This window comes from Rattus norvegicus, chromosome 16 (genome assembly GCF_021556685.1).
Source record: "Rattus norvegicus strain SHRSP/BbbUtx chromosome 16, alternate assembly SHRSP_T2T, whole genome shotgun sequence".
Classification (NCBI taxonomy): Eukaryota; Metazoa; Chordata; class Mammalia; order Rodentia; family Muridae; genus Rattus; species Rattus norvegicus.
Genome location: NC_141549.1, coordinates 30,445,931 through 30,461,346, shown reverse-complemented (window position 1 = coordinate 30,461,346; position 15,416 = coordinate 30,445,931). Strand labels below are relative to the sequence as shown.

The following is a 15,416-nucleotide window of genomic DNA, read 5'->3' as shown; positions in this document are numbered from 1 at the left end:
GAGTTCTTTGATCAGTGCTTATGCTGTGTGGAATAGTAGAGAGGCCAGACTTGATGTTGTCCCTTGGTTTTCTTCAGTGATGGACTGTGAATTAGCACTGTAAGCTGAATAAACTTTTAGCCCCCCTAAGTTGCTTGATCAGAGTATTTTATCACAGCAAAAGGAATAAAACTAGAACAGCTAGGTACTCTAAAGGAGAACTCTTATCAAGTAGTATGTAGTGTTTATGCTCATACAAGTGGGATCTTGAAGTTCACGGACAATGATAAATATTTAATATATTAAAGAGTATATGTAATATTTATGGTGACTGTTGAATCCTTTATATAAATTATTTATATCTCGGTTTGGCTAAAATTTTGCTCCTTGCTTGCTGGTTATGATGGTGCTATTTAAAACATGTGGTTTCTTTTATGCCTCTTTGTCTACATACAGGCTATGTGTTGCTACTTTTCGAAAGGAACTGGGGGATTTTAAACGCAAACTCTTCCAATGCTAATTAGAAGGCCTAGGTTCTTTGAATCTGTGTTTTAAAGAGAAAAATCATAACTTATATTGTAAATGGTTAATGTAGGATTTTCTCTAGCCTTGCAAAGTTGGAGAAATCTCTCAGGGCTACAGTAAGATATCTATATGACATAGTGAGACGTATGTGTTTACTGTGTGGTTTGATAGCTTGTATATGAAGGAATCAAGGAGAAACTAGAGAGTTCCTGGAACCTACGTGTTACCTGAACCATGTCCCTATAGAGACACAAGCATGGAGAGTTCCTTGTCTTTAGCCAAGGTCGGAGGTAAGAGAAGGTGTCTGGGAAAAATTAATTTCCTTCTTTTTTCAGAAAAAGAAACCAGGAAGTTCTGCGGTGTTTGGGAAAAATCACATGTGAAGACATGTGGTCCTCTTTTTTTATGATTGCTGTCCAGTTTCTTGCTTTCCTTTCCCACAGATGAACTATTTTCCCTTTAATCATTGAAGATGTTTTGTTTCTGTCTTTGTCCTTCTGTGGATGATTCTCCTTCTGAATTTAGAAAAATGCCTCTTTCCGTGTATCCTTTACAGAAAGGTCACTGTGTTCTTAGGAACAGTGGTCCCTAAAGGTAGTCTGCAAGATACCACAGCTGAAATTATAGAGGCAGGCAGGTTATATATTCCTCCTGTATACATGTATATCTTCCTGATGCCTTCTCCACTTTGCATGTGATTGGTTAAAAATTTAACTGCATTTTGAGAATTTCATATGTGTATATTTACTGTTTGATCACACTCATCCTTCATTGTCCTCTTCAAGTCTTCCCTGACTCCCTTCCCAGATCCCTATTCTAACTTTGTGGCTTTCTCTAGTCCTCCTTCTCTTCCTCTTCTGGTTCCTTCTCTTTAATTTTTGTTTACTAACATACTGTGTTCAAAACATGTTACCTATATATACATTAATGTTGGGCTCGCCACCCACTGATACGATCCAGTCCTTGGAGAAAATGGACTTTTCATTTACTAGCAGTCATCAACTGCCAAGAGGTCTTCAGCTAGGGCTGGGATGCGTTGATCCCTTTCCCCAGCAGTGCTGGAATGGTGACTGACTTGACCGTGTGCAGCTCTCTTGCAAGTAACTCTTGGTTCTTTTTTTTTTAATAGGAAGACTAAATTTTTGTTGACATCTGTTCAACAGCTGGCAATCCCAGCCTCCATCCCATGTCCTTTAAATGGATGTGGATGTGCAAGCTGGTCTTTCCATTACAGAGTTCTATCATTTACGGTACCACCAGTCAGATGCCACCAGTCCATTCCAGATAACCTTGCTTACATCTACATATTGGCTTTCAGAGCAGCTTTGTACTTCCCTGTCATCTCCTTAGGTGAGGGCACGCACCATGCCAGGGCAGGACACCGACCTTCCACTTCCCACAGGCACTCCTGCAGGCAGTACTTCCGGAGCCGAAGTTGCCTCGATGAAAGCCCTGCTGCTTCTCCAGCTCCTCCTCCCTGAGGGGCTCCTCTTTCTTGCCCATGATTTTCTTTATGTACTCCACGATCTTCTTATTACTCTTCGTCTCCGTGTCTACCGGGACCTGCTCCCAAAATCTAGATAGAACTGCAGGAAGGGCGATGGCGTCATGTTCTTAACCAGCATGATCTGCACCTGAAGATTCTTATACTGGATCTGAGGGATGTTGAAAACCACGAATTTCCTGGCAATTTTGCCCATTTCCCCATTCGTGTTGTAGTTCACGGTCATGACCTTCACTGAGTCCTTGAATACCACATCCCATGACCCAGGTACTGCAGCGAAAGGTGAGGCAACCCGCCCTTCATCAGCATGGTGAGGAAAGGAACTCGTGCTTTCGGTTCTTGAGCTCAGTGGTCCTCTCACGCACAGGAGACGTGGTTTCAAGGCACTCATCTTCAGTGTCTGGTTCTTTTCAGTTTCATACCTCCTCTCTATGGAGGCTCCCTAGCTCGTCAGGGGAGTGGATAGAATTTAGGGCTGTGATTCCCGCACAGGACACTGCAGAGGAACTTTTCCTAAATAATGCTGTACTCTAACTCCCTTTCCTGACTCCCATAAAAGAGGCAGACGTTACCAGGTGGATCAAGTAATTAAGCAGTAAAGGTCAGGAAGTGGGCTGTAAATAGAAATTTGCATTTTATTGTAAATTTATGTAGAAAGGTCCACTTTCGGTTATTTCTCTCTTGTTTCTTTTATAGAGTTCCCGAAGGGGTTAGTTTGCTGCAATGGGAGCAGAAGTTCTCCAGTTTTTGAGATGTGATAAAATGAGGCCACGGCCCTGGAGACAGAAACCAGGGAAGAGTACCTGTGTGGAATTTTTTGCCTGGGGCAGGTTATGAGTTAGAGGCAAAAGAGTATGTAGGGTCCCCCCACCCCAGCTTTTAATAGGTATAGAGAGATGATTCCTGGGTGGGTGGTAATAAACTATTTATTTGTCTCCATATCATCTTTGCTATATATACCCTTTGGGCAGTTAGCTGATGTCAATGTGATTATGCATGACAGTTTCATAGGGCTGTGGACTTAGAGTTTTGCTATTAGCTTCTAGAAAATTCCATTAACCGAGAATGCCACTGAGGAAAGGTATATATTGTTTACACAGCAATAGAGTAAAATTTGTTGGGGGTTTTGAATGAGTTATTACCCCAGGAGACATGTGTTTGATCTGACATGTTAGATAACAAGACAAAATGAAAGCAACAGTGAAAATCAAAGTGATCTGTGAACAATCATTCTTATCAGTATTAAAAGATATTCTGTGTTCCTGGTCCCAGCAACCAGGATGAATGGGTTGTTTTTTAAATTTTAAATTGAAGTTTTATTTGGGTTACATTATAATTTTGTCTTGGCTACCAGAGTCCCAGTGCCACTCAAATGCCAAGCAGGTTTCAATTCCTGAAATGCCACAGAAAGGAAAGCCTTTTGGTGCTTCTCCCCAGCTTCACCATAACTGTGGGTGGGTCTGGTCTGAGAACTCTCATTGAGGGATGGTACAACCCAAATTTACATAGACTATTTAAAAGGCTGATCTTTTTTATAACAAAGCAACTTAAATGTATCCCACATCTGTCTTAGAGCTGAATGGCTGTCTTTCCAATCTGATTTAAATAAAAATCAAGGAATAGGTTTTAAATCAGAGAGCGAGAAACTTATAACATTAAAGAAAGAATAATAAAAGCCATTGGAAGATTTACTGTGAGAGAAAATAAAAGCACCAAGCAATAGATATCAGATGGGCCAGATCTAGAAGCCCATCAGGGATAAATGCAGGGGGCTGTTGCGGTCAGGACAATCCATCAAGGTCAAGGGAGAAGAGGCAAAGCAGAATCTGAGTTGAGAGAGAAAATCCCTGGAGGCAAGCACTGCTAATTCTGGTTTTGCATTTGGAACACCTTAAAGAGCCAGAAATTCAGCAGGGTCAGATCCTCACTCTTTCTCACTTTTTTTTTTTTATTAACTTGAGTATTTCTTATATACATTTCAAGTGTTATTCCCTTTCCCGGTTTTCGGGCAAACATCCCCCTCCCCCCTCCCCTTCCTTATGGGTGTTCCCCTCCCAACCCTCCCCCCATTGCCACCCTCCCCCCATAGTCTAGTTCACTGGGGGTTCAGTCTTAGCAGGACCCAGGGCTTCCCCTTCTACTGGTGCTCTTACTAGGATATTCATTGCTACCTATGGGGTCAGAGTCCAGGGTCAGTCCATGTATAGTATTACGGTAGTGGCTTAGTCCCTGGAAGCTCTGGTTGCTTGGCATTGTTGTACTTTTGGGGTCTCGAGCCCCTTCAAGCTCTTCCAGTTCTTTCTCTGATTCCTTCAACGGGGGACCTATTCTCAGTTCAGTGGTTTGCTGCTGGCATTCGCCTCTGTATTTGCTGTATTCTGGCTGTGTCTCTCAGGAGCGATCTACATCCAGCTCCTGTCGGTCTGCACTTCTTTGCTTCATCCATCTTGTCTAATTGGGTGGCTGTATATGTATGGGCCACATGTGGGGCAGGCTCTGAATGGGTGTTCCTTCAGTCTCTGTTTTTATCTTTGCCTCTCCCTTCCCTGCCAAGGGTATTCTTTTTCCTCATTTAAAGAAGGAGTGAAGCATTCACATTTTGATCATCCGTCTTGAGTTTCGTTTGTTCTAGGGATCTAGGGTAATTCAAGCATTTGGGCTAACAGCCACTTATCAATGAGTGCATACCATGTATGTCTTTCTGTGATTGGGTTAGCTCACTCAGGATGATATTTTCCAGTTCCAACCATTTGCCTACGAATTTCATAAACTCGTTGTTTTTGATAGCTGAGTAATATTCCATTGTGTAGATGTACCACATTTTCTGTATCCATTCCTCTGTTGAAGGGCATCTGGGCTCTTTCCAGCTTCTGGCTATTATAAATAAGGCTGCGATGAACATAGTGGAGCACGTGTCTCTTTTATATGTTGAGGCATCTTTTGGGTATATGCCCAAGAGAGGTATAGCTGGATCCTCAGGCAGTTCAATGTCCAATTTTCTGAGGAACCTCCAGACTGATTTCCAGAATGGTTTTACCAGTCTGCAATCCCACCAACAATGGAGGAGTGCTCCTCTTTCTCCACATCCTCGCCAGCATCTGCTGTCACCTGAGTTTTTGATCTCAGCCATTCTCACTGGTGTGAGGTGAAATCCCAGGGTTGTTTTGATTTGCATTTCCCTTATGACTAAAGATGCCGAACATTTCCTTAGGTGTTTCTCAGCCATTCGGCATTCCTCAGCTGTGAATTCCCTGCTCAGCTCTGAACCCCACTTTTCAATAGGGTTATTTGTTTCCCTGCGGTCCAACTTCCCGAGTTCTCTGTATATTTTGGATATAAGGCCTCTATCTGTTGTAGGATTGGCAAAGTTCCTTTCCCAATCTGTTGGTTGCCGTCTCGTCCCAACCACAGTGTCCTTTGCCCTACAGAAGCCCCGCAGTTCCATGAGATCCCATTTGTCGACCCTCGATCCCAGAGCATAAGCCATTGGTGCTTTGCTCAGGAAATTTTTTCCAGTGCCCATGTGTTCCAGATGCTTCCCTAGTTTTTCTTCCATTAGTTTGAGTGTGTCTGGTTTGATGTGGAGGTCCCCGATCCATTTGGACTTAAGCTTTGTACAGGGTGATAAGGATGGATCGATCTGCATTCTTCCACACGCTGCCCTCCAGTTGAACCAGCACCATTTGCTGAAAATGCTATCTTTTTTCCATTGGATGGTCCTGGCTCCTTTGTCAAAAATCAAGTGCCCATAGGTGTGTGGGTTCATCTCTGGGTCTTCAATTCTATTCCATTGGTCCATCCTTCTGTCTCTGTACCAATACCATGCAGTTTCCATCACTATTGCTCTGTAATACTGCTTGAGTTCAGGGACAGCGACTCCCCTTGAAGTCCTTCTATTGTTGAGGATAGCTTTAGCTATCCTGGGTTTTTTGTTATTCCAGATGAATTTGCAAATTGTTCTGTCTAACTCTTTGAAGAAATGGATTGGTATTTTGATGGGGATTGCATTGAATCTGTAGATTGCTTTTGGTAAAATGGCCATTTTTACTATATTAATCCTGCCAATCCATGAGCATGGGAGATCTTTCCATCTTCTGCGGTCTTCTTCAATTTCTTTCCTCAGTGTCTTGAAGTTCTTATTGTACAGATCTTTTACTTGCTTGGTTAAAGTCACACCGAGGTACTCTATATCATTTGGGTCTATTATGAAGGGTGTCGTTTCCCTAATTTCTCTCTCGGCCCGTTTCTCTTTTGTATAGAGGAAGGCAACTGATTTATTTGAGTTAATTTTATACCCAGCCACTTTGCTGAAGTTGTTTATCAGCTTTAGTAGTTCTCTGGTGGAACTTTTGGGATCACTTAAATATACTATCATGTCATCTGCAAATAGTGATATTTTGACCTCTTCTTTTCCGATCTGTATCCCCTTGATCTCCTTTTGTTGTCTGACTGCTCCGGCTAGAACTTCAAGAACTACATTGAATAAGTAGGGAGAGAGTGGGCAGCCCTGTCTAGTCCCGGATTTTAGTGGGATTGCTTCAAGTTTCTCTCCATCCAGTTCAATGTTAGCAACTGGTTTGCTGTATATGGCTTTTACTATGTTTAGGCATGGGCCTTGAATTCCCATTCTTTCCAGGACTTCTATCATGAAGGGGTGTTGAACCCTGTCAAATGCTTTCTCAGCATCCAATGAAATAATCATGTGGTTCTGTTCCTTCAGTTTGTTTATATAATGGATCACGTTGATGGTCTTCTGTATATTAAACCATCCCTGCATGCCTGGGATGAAGCCCACCTGATCATGGTGGACGATCGTTTTGATGTGCTCTTGAATTCGGTCTGCCAGAATTTTATTGAGTGTTCCTGCGTCGATATTCATAAGGGAAATTGGTCTGAAGTTCTCCTTCTTCGTTGTGTCTTTGTGTGGTTTAGGTATAAGAGTAATTGTGGCTTTGTAGAAGGTATTCAGTAGTGATCCATCTGTTTCAATTTTGTGGAATAGTTTGGATAATATTGGTATGAGGTCCTCCATGAAGGTCTGATAGAACTCTGCACTAAACCCGTCTGGACCTGGGCTCTTTTTGGTTGGGAGACCTTCAATGACTGCTTCCATTTCCTTAGGAGTTATGGGGTTGTTTAACTGGTTTATCTGTTCCTGATTTAACTTCGATACCTGGTATCTGTCTAGGAAATTGTCCATTTCCTGAAGATTTTCAAGTTTTGTTGAATATAGGTTTTTATAATAAGATCTGATGATTTTTTGAATTTCCTCTGAATCTGTTGTTATGTCTCCCTTTTCATTTCTGATTTTGTTAATTTGGACGCACTCTCTGTGTCCTCTAGTTAGTCTGGCTAAGGGTTTATCTATCTTGTTGATTTTCTCAAAGAACCAACTTTTGGTTCTGTTGATTCTTTCTATGGTCCTTTTTGTTTCTACTTGGTTGATTTCAGCTCTGAGTTTGATTATTTCCTGCCTTCTACTCCTCCTGGGTGTATTTGCTTCTTTTTGTTCTAGAGATTTTAGGTGTGCCGTCAAGCTGCTGACATATGCTCTTTCCTGTTTCTTTCTGCAGGCACTCAGCGCTATGAGTTTTCCTCTTAGCACAGCTTTCATTGTGTCCCATAAGTTTGGGTATGTTGTATCTTCATTTTCATTAAATTCTAAAAAGTTTTTAATTTCTTTCTTTATTTCTTCCTTGACCAGGTTATCATTGAGTAGAGCATTGTTCAATTTCCACGTATATGTGGGCATTCTTCCCTTATTGTTATTGAAGACCAGTTTTAGGCCGTGGTGGTCCGATAGCACGCATGGGATTATTTCTATCTTTCTGTACCTATTGAGGCCCGTTTTTTGACCAATTATATGGTCAATTTTGGAGAAAGTACCACGAGGAGCTGAGAAGAAGGTATATCCTTTTGCTTTAGGATAGAATGTTCTATAAATATCCGTTAAGTCCATTTGGCTCATGACTTCTCTTAGTCTGTCGACATCACTGTTTAATTTCTGTTTCCAGGATCTGTCCATTGATGAGAGTGGGGTGTTGAAATCTCCCACTATTATTGTGTGAGGTGCAATGTGTGTTTTGAGCGTTAGTAAGGTTTCTTTTACGTATGTAGGTGCCCTTGTATTTGGGGCATAGATATTTAGGATTGAGAGTTCATCTTGGTGGATTTTTCCTTTGATGAATATGAAGTGTCCTTCCTTATCTTTTTTGATGACTTTTAGTTGGAAATTGATTTTATTTGATATTAGAATGGCTACTCCAGCTTGCTTTTCTGACCATTTGCTTGGAAAGTTGTTTTCCAGCCTTTCACTCTGAGGTAGTGTCTGTCTTTGTCTCTGAGGTGTGTTTCCTGTAGGCAGCAGAATGCAGGGTCCTCGTTGCGTATCCAGTTTGTTAATCTATGTCTTTTTATTGGGGAGTTGAGGCCATTGATATTGAGAGATATTAAGGAATAGTGATTATTGCTTGCCGTTATATTCATATTTGGATGTGAGGTTATGTTTGTGTGCTTTCATTCTCTTTGTTTTGTTGCCAAGACGATTAGTTTCTTGCTTCTTCTAGGGTATAGCTTGCCTCCTTATGTTGGGCTTTACCATTTATTATCCTTTGTAGTGCTGGATTTGTAGAAAGATATTGTGTAAATTTGGTTTTGTCATGGAATATCTTGGTTTCTCCATCAATGTTAACTGAGAGTTTTGCTGGATACAGTAACCTGGGCTGGCATTTGTGTTCTCTTAGGGTCTGTATGACATCAGTCCAGGATCTTCTGGCCTTCATAGTTTCTGGTGAGAAGTCTAGTGTGATTCTGATAGGTCTCCCTTTATATGTTACTTGACCTTTTTCCCTTACTGCTTTTAATATTCTTTCTTTATTTTGTGCGTTTGGTGTTTTGACAATTATGTGACGGGAGGTGTTTCTTTTCTGGTCCAATCTATTTGGAGTTCTGTAGGCTTCTTGTATGTCTATGGGTATCTCTTTTTTTAGGTTAGGGAAGTTTTCTTCTATGATTTTGTTGAAGATATTTACTGGTCCTTTGAGCTGGGAGTCTTCACTCTCTCCTATACCTATTATCCTTAGGTTTGATCTTCTCATTGAGTCCTGGATTTCCTGTATGTTTTGGACCAGTAGCTTTTTCTGCTTTACATTATCTTTGACAGTTGAGTCAATGATTTCTATGGAATCTTCTGCTCCTGAGATTCTCTCTTCCATCTCTTGTATTCTGTTGGTGAAGCTTGTATCTACAGCTCCTTGTCTCTTCTTTTGGTTTTCTATATCCAGGGTTGTTTCCATGTGTTCTTTCTTGATTGCTTCTATTTCCATTTTTAATTCCTTCAACTGTTTGATTGTGTTTTCCTGGAATTCTTTCAGGGATTTTTGTGTCTCCTCTCTATGGGCTTCTACTTGTTTATTTATGTTTTCCTGGAATTCTTTCAGGGATTTTTGAGATTCTTTCAGGCATTTTTGCGATTCCTCTCTGCAGGCTTCTACCTGTTCTCTAAGGGAGTTCTTCACGTCTTTCTTGAAGTCCTCCAGCATCATGATCAAAAATGATTTTTAAACTAGATCTTGCTTTTCTGGTGTGTTTGGATATTCCATGTTTGTTTTGATGGGAGAATTGGGCTCCGATGGTGCCATGTAGTCTTGGCTTCTGTTGCTTGGGTTCCTGCGCTTGCCTCTCGCCATCAGACTATCTCTAGTGTTACTTTGTTCCGCCATTTCTGACAGCGGCCAGACTGTCCTACAAGCCTGTGTGTCAGGAGTGCTGTAGACCTGTCCTCCTCTCTTTCAGTCAGTTATGGGGACAGAGTGCTCTGCTTTCCGGCGTGTAGTTTTTCCTCTCTACAGGTCTTCAGCTGTTCCTGTGGGCCTGTGTCTTGAGTTCACCAGGCAGCTTTCTTGCAGCAGAAAAGTTGGTCTTACCTGTGTTCCCGAGGCTCAAGTTCGCTCGTGGGGTGCTGCTCACGGGCTCTCTGCAGCGGCAGCAACCAGGAAGACTTGTGCCGCCGTTTCCGGGAGCTTCAGTGCATCAGGGTTCCAGATGGTCTTTGGCTTTTTCCTCTGGCGTCCGAGATGTGTGTGCAGAGAGCAGTCTCTTCTGGTTTCCCAGGCTTGTCTGCCTCTCTGAAGGTTCAGCTCTCCCTCCCACGGGATTTGGGTGCAGAGAACTGTTTATCCGGTCTGTTTCCTTCAGGTTCTTCTGGTGTCTCAGGCAGGGGTCCTGCTGCTCCTGGGCCCTCCCCCACGGGAGCCCAGAGGCCTTATACAGTTTCCTCTTGGGCCAGGGATGTGGGCAGGGGTGAGCAGTGTTGGTGGTCTCTTCCGCTCTGCAGCCTCAGGAGTGCCCACCTGACCAGGCGGTTGAGTCTCTCTCTCTCACAGGGTCTGGGGGCAGAGAGCTCTTTCTCACTTTTATTCTAGAACTAGTTTTTTTCTTTTCTTTTATTGGATATTTTCTTCATTTACATTTCAAATGTTATCCCCTTTCCTGGTTTCCCCTCTGGAAACTGGCATCCCATCCCCCCTCTCCCTGCCTCTATGAGGATGCTCTCCCACCCACCTACTCACTCCCTCTGGCCTCCTCACCATGGCATTCCCCTACACTAGGGCATTGAGCCTTCACAGAACCAAGGGCCTCTCCTTCCCTTGATGCCCAACAAGGCCATCCTCTGCAACATATGTGGCTGAATACACATCACTCAATGTGTATTCTTTGGTTGGTGGTTTAGTCCCTGGGAGCTCTTGGGTGTTTGGTTGATATTGTTGTTCTTCCTATGTGGTTGCAAACCCCCTCAGTTACCTCAGTTCTTTCTTTAACACCTCCAACAGGGACCCTGTTCTCAGTTCAATGGTAGGCTGTGAGCATCTGCCTCTGTATTTGTCAGACTCTGATAGAGTCTCTCAGGAGACAGCTATATCAGGTTCCTTTCAGCATGCACCTCTTGGCATCCTCAATAGTAACTGGGTTTGGAGAGATGGCTCAGTGGTTGAGAGCACTGGCTGTTCTTCTAGAGGACCCTGGCTCAATTCCCCCCACAACCACATGGCAGCCTACATCTGTCTGTAACTCCTTTCCCAGGGTATCTGACACCCTTACACAGATATACCTGTAGTCAAAACTCCAATGTACATAGAACTATTTTTTAATGATCATGTAGCGTGTTATAAGACAGGCATCCAAAAGAGCCATTTTACAAAAAAATTGTTATTTTATTTATTTACATTCCAAGTGTTTCCCCGTCCTGGTACCCTTTCCAAGAGTTCTTTACCACATTCCCTCTCCCCTTTGTGTATGAGAGGGTGCTTCCCCTCTGATATCTCCTTTCCCTGGGGTATCAAGTCTCTGCAGGATTAGGCACATCCTCCCCCACTGAGACCAGACAAGGCAGTCAGCTACCTGTGTGTGTGTGTGTGTGTGTGTGTGTGTGTGTGTGTGTGTGTGTGTGTGTAGGGGGTAGGGCACCAAACAGCCCATGTATGCTGTTTGGTTGGTGGCTTAGACTCTGGGAGCTCCCAAGCGTCTAGTTAGTTGACAGTGTTGGTCTTCCTATGGGGTTGCTGTCCCCTTCAGCTCCTTCGATTCTTCCCCTAACTCTTTCATAGTGGTCCCTGATCTCAGTCCAGTGCTTGGCTCTAAGTGTCTGCATGTCTCAGTCAGCTGCTGGTAGAGCCTCTCAGAGGACAGCCATGCTAGACTCCTGTCTACAAGCACAGCATGGCATCAGTAGCAGTGTCAAACATTGGTGCCTGCCCATAGGATTGATCCCAAGTTGGGCTGGTCACTGGATTGCATTTCTTTCAGTCTCTGCTCCATTTTTTGTCCCTGTATTTCTTTCAGGCCGAAACAGTTCTGGGTCCAAAATTTTGAAGGTAGGTTGGCAATCCCATCCCTCCACTGGAGGCCCCGCCTATCTACTGGAGGTGGTCTCTTCAGGCTCCAGCTATCCACTGGCATTTCAACTAAGGTCCCCATTGAGTCCTCAGAGCCTCTCACATCCCAGGTCTCTGGGACTTTCTAGAGGTTCTTCCCCACACCACAGCTGCATATTTCCACTCATTGCCGTGGCTCCTCTGTGCTTCTCCCCTGTCTTTGTTCACTCCTGATCCTACCCCTTTTCCCATCTACCTTGCCTCTTCCGCTTCAGTCCTCCTTTCGTCTACCCTCCATGATTAGTGACTATTTTCTTCCCCTTATAAGTGGGATTGAAGCATCTTCACTTGGACCTTCCTTCTTGTTACACTTCTTACAATCGGTGAGTTGTATTATGGGTATTCTGTACTTTTTGGCTAATACCCACTTTAATCAATGAGTACATACCATGCATGTCCTTTTGGTTCTGGGTTACCTCACCCAGAATGATATTTTCTAGCTCCATCCATTTAGCTGCAAAATTCATGATGTCCTCATTTTCAACAGAGCCTTTTAAAGGCAGATATGTGGGCTTTGGTTTTGGGTGTGTGATGGTTTGAATGAGAAATGCTCAGTACAAGGCTCTGTCAGGTGTTTGGCAGCTTGGTCCATAGTTGTTGGTGCTGATTGGAACAATATTTTGGCCCATCCCTAGGGAAATTTCATCCTTAGGGGAGGGGCTTGAGAGCTGACAGCATTGTCCCACTTTAGGGTGACTCTGTGTTTCATGTTCATGTTTGTGTTTAAAGATGTGATCACTCGGCTTTCTGCTCTTGCTGAAATGCTTGCCTGTTGCTTCCATGATACCCTACCATAGTGGACTCTTAATTCTCTGAAACTTAAACTAAAAGAAGCTCTTTCAGTAGTGGTTCTCAACCTTCCTAATACTTTGATACTTTAGTATAGTTCCTTATGTTGTGGTGACCCCACCCATAAAATTATTTTTGTTGCTACTGCATAATTGCAATTTTGCTACATAGCATAAACATCTGTGTTTTCTGATGGTCTTTTTGGGGTTGAGACCCACAGATTCAGAAACACTTCTAATCTCTAAGTTGCCTTGGTCATTATCACAGCTACAGAAAAGTGATTAATACAGGATGGTAGGGAGTCTTTGAGTCTAATCTTTTTTTTTTTTTATTAACTTGAGTATTTCTTATATACATTTCGAGTGTTATTCCCTTTCCCGGTTTCCGGGCAAACATCCCCCTCCCCCCTCCCCTTCCTGATGGGTGTTCCCCTCCCAACCCTCCCCCCATTGCCGCCCTCCCCCCATAGTCTAGTTCACTGGGGGTTCAGTCTTAGCAGGACCCAGGGCTTCCCCTTCCACTGGTGCTCTTACTAGGATATTCATTGCTACCTATGGGGTCAGAGTCCAGGGTCAGTCCATGTATAGTCTTTAGGTAGTGGCTTAGTCCCTGGAAGCTCTGGTTGCTTGGCATTGTTGTACTTTTGGGGTCTCGAGCCCCTTCAAGCTCTTCCAGTTCTTTCTCTGATTCCTTCAATAGGGGACCTATTCTCAGTTCAGTGGTTTGCTGCTGGCATTCGCCTCTGTATTTGCTGTATTCTGGCTGTGTCTCTCAGGAGCGATTTACATCCAGCTCCTGTCGGTCTGCACTTCTTTGCTTCATCCATCTTGTCTAATTGGGTGGCTGTATATGTATGGGCCACATGTGGGGCAGGCTCTGAATGGGTGTTCCTTCAGTCTCTGTTTTAATCTTTGCCTCTCCCTTCCCTGCCAAGGGTATTCTTTTTCCTCATTTAAAGAAGGAGTGAAGCATTCACATTTTGATCATCCGTCTTGAGTTTCGTTTGTTCTAGGCATCTAGGGTAATTCAAGCATTTGGGCTAATAGCCACTTATCAATGAGTGCATACCATGTATGTCTTTCTGTGATTGGGTTAGCTCACTCAGGATGATATTTTCCAGTTCCAACCATTTGCCTACGAATCTCATAAACTCGTTGTTTTTGATAGCTGAGTAATATTCCATTGTGTAGATGTACCACATTTTCTGTATCCATTCCTCTGTTGAAGGGCATCTGGGTTCTTTCCATTTTCTGGCTATTATAAATAAGGCTGCGATGAACATAGTGGAGCACGTGTCTCTTTTATATGTTGAGGCATCTTTTGGGTATATGCCCAAGAGAGGTATAGCTGGATCCTCAGGCAGTTCAATGTCCAATTTTCTGAGGAACATCCAGACTGATTTCCAGAGTGGTTTTACCAGTCTGCAATCCCACCAACAATGGAGGAGTGTTCCTCTTTCTCCACATCCTCGCCAGCATCTGCTGTCACCTGAGTTTTTGATCTTAGCCAATCGCACTGGTGTGAGGTGAAATCTCAGGGTTGTTTTGATTTGCATTTCCCTTATGACTAAAGATGTTGAACATTTCTTTAGGTGTTTCTCAGCCATTTGGCATTCCTCAGCTGTGAATTCTTTGTTTAGCTCTGAACCCCATTTTTTAATAGGGTTATTTGTTTCCCTGCGGTCTAACTTCTTGAGTTCTTTGTATATTTTGGATATAAGGCCTCTATCTGTTGTAGGATTGGTAAAGATCTTTTCCCAATCTGTTGGTTGCCGTTTTGTCCTAACCACAGTGTCCTTTGCCTTACAGAAGCTTTGCAGTTTTATGAGATCCCATTTGTCGATTCTTGATCTTAGAGCATAAGCCATTGGTGTTTTGTTTAGGAAATTTTTTCCAGTGCCCATGTGTTCCAGATGCTTCCCTAGTTTTTCTTCTATTAGTTTGAGTGTGTCTGGTTTGATGTGGAGGTCCTTGATCCACTTGGACTTAAGCTTTGTACAGGGTGATAAGCATGGATCTATCTGCATTCTTCTACATGTTGACCTCCAGTTGAACCAGCACCATTTGCTGAAAATGCTATCTTTTTTCCATTGGATGGTTTTGGCTCCTTTGTCAAAAATAAAGTGACCATAGGTGTGTGGGTTCATTTCTGGGTCTTCAATTCTATTCCATTGGTCTATCTGTCTGTCTCTGTACCAATACCATGCAGTTTTTATCACTATTGCTCTGTAATACTGCTTGAGTTCAGGGATAGTGATTCCCCCTGAAGTCCTTTTATTGTTGAGGATAGCTTTAGCTATCCTGGGTTTTTTGTTATTCCAGATGAATTTGCAAATTGTTCTGTCTAACACTTTGAAGAATTGGATTGGTATTTTGATGGGGATTGCATTGAATCTGTAGATTGCTTTTGGTAAAATGGCCATTTTTACCATATTAATCCTGCCAATCCATGAGCATGGGAGATCTTTCCATCTTCTGAGGTCTTCTTCAATTTCTTTCCTCAGTGTCTTGAAGTTCTTATTGTACAGATCTTTTACTTGCTTGGTTAAAGTCACACCGAGGTACTTTATATTATTTGGGTCTATTATGAAGGGTGTCGTTTCCCTAATTTCTTTCTCGGCTTGTTTCTCTTTTGTATAGAGGAAGGCAACTGATTTATTTGAGTTAATTTTATACCCAGCCACTTTG

The 15,416-nt window shown here is 42.9% G+C and overlaps 1 pseudogene; it reads right to left on the bottom strand.

The window, feature by feature from the left end:
• Positions 1 to 1,804: 1,804 nt before the first annotated feature.
• On the bottom strand, positions 1,805 to 2,317 carry Mrps25-ps1 (mitochondrial ribosomal protein S25, pseudogene 1; annotated as a pseudogene).
• Positions 2,318 to 15,416: the final 13,099 nt, after the last annotated feature.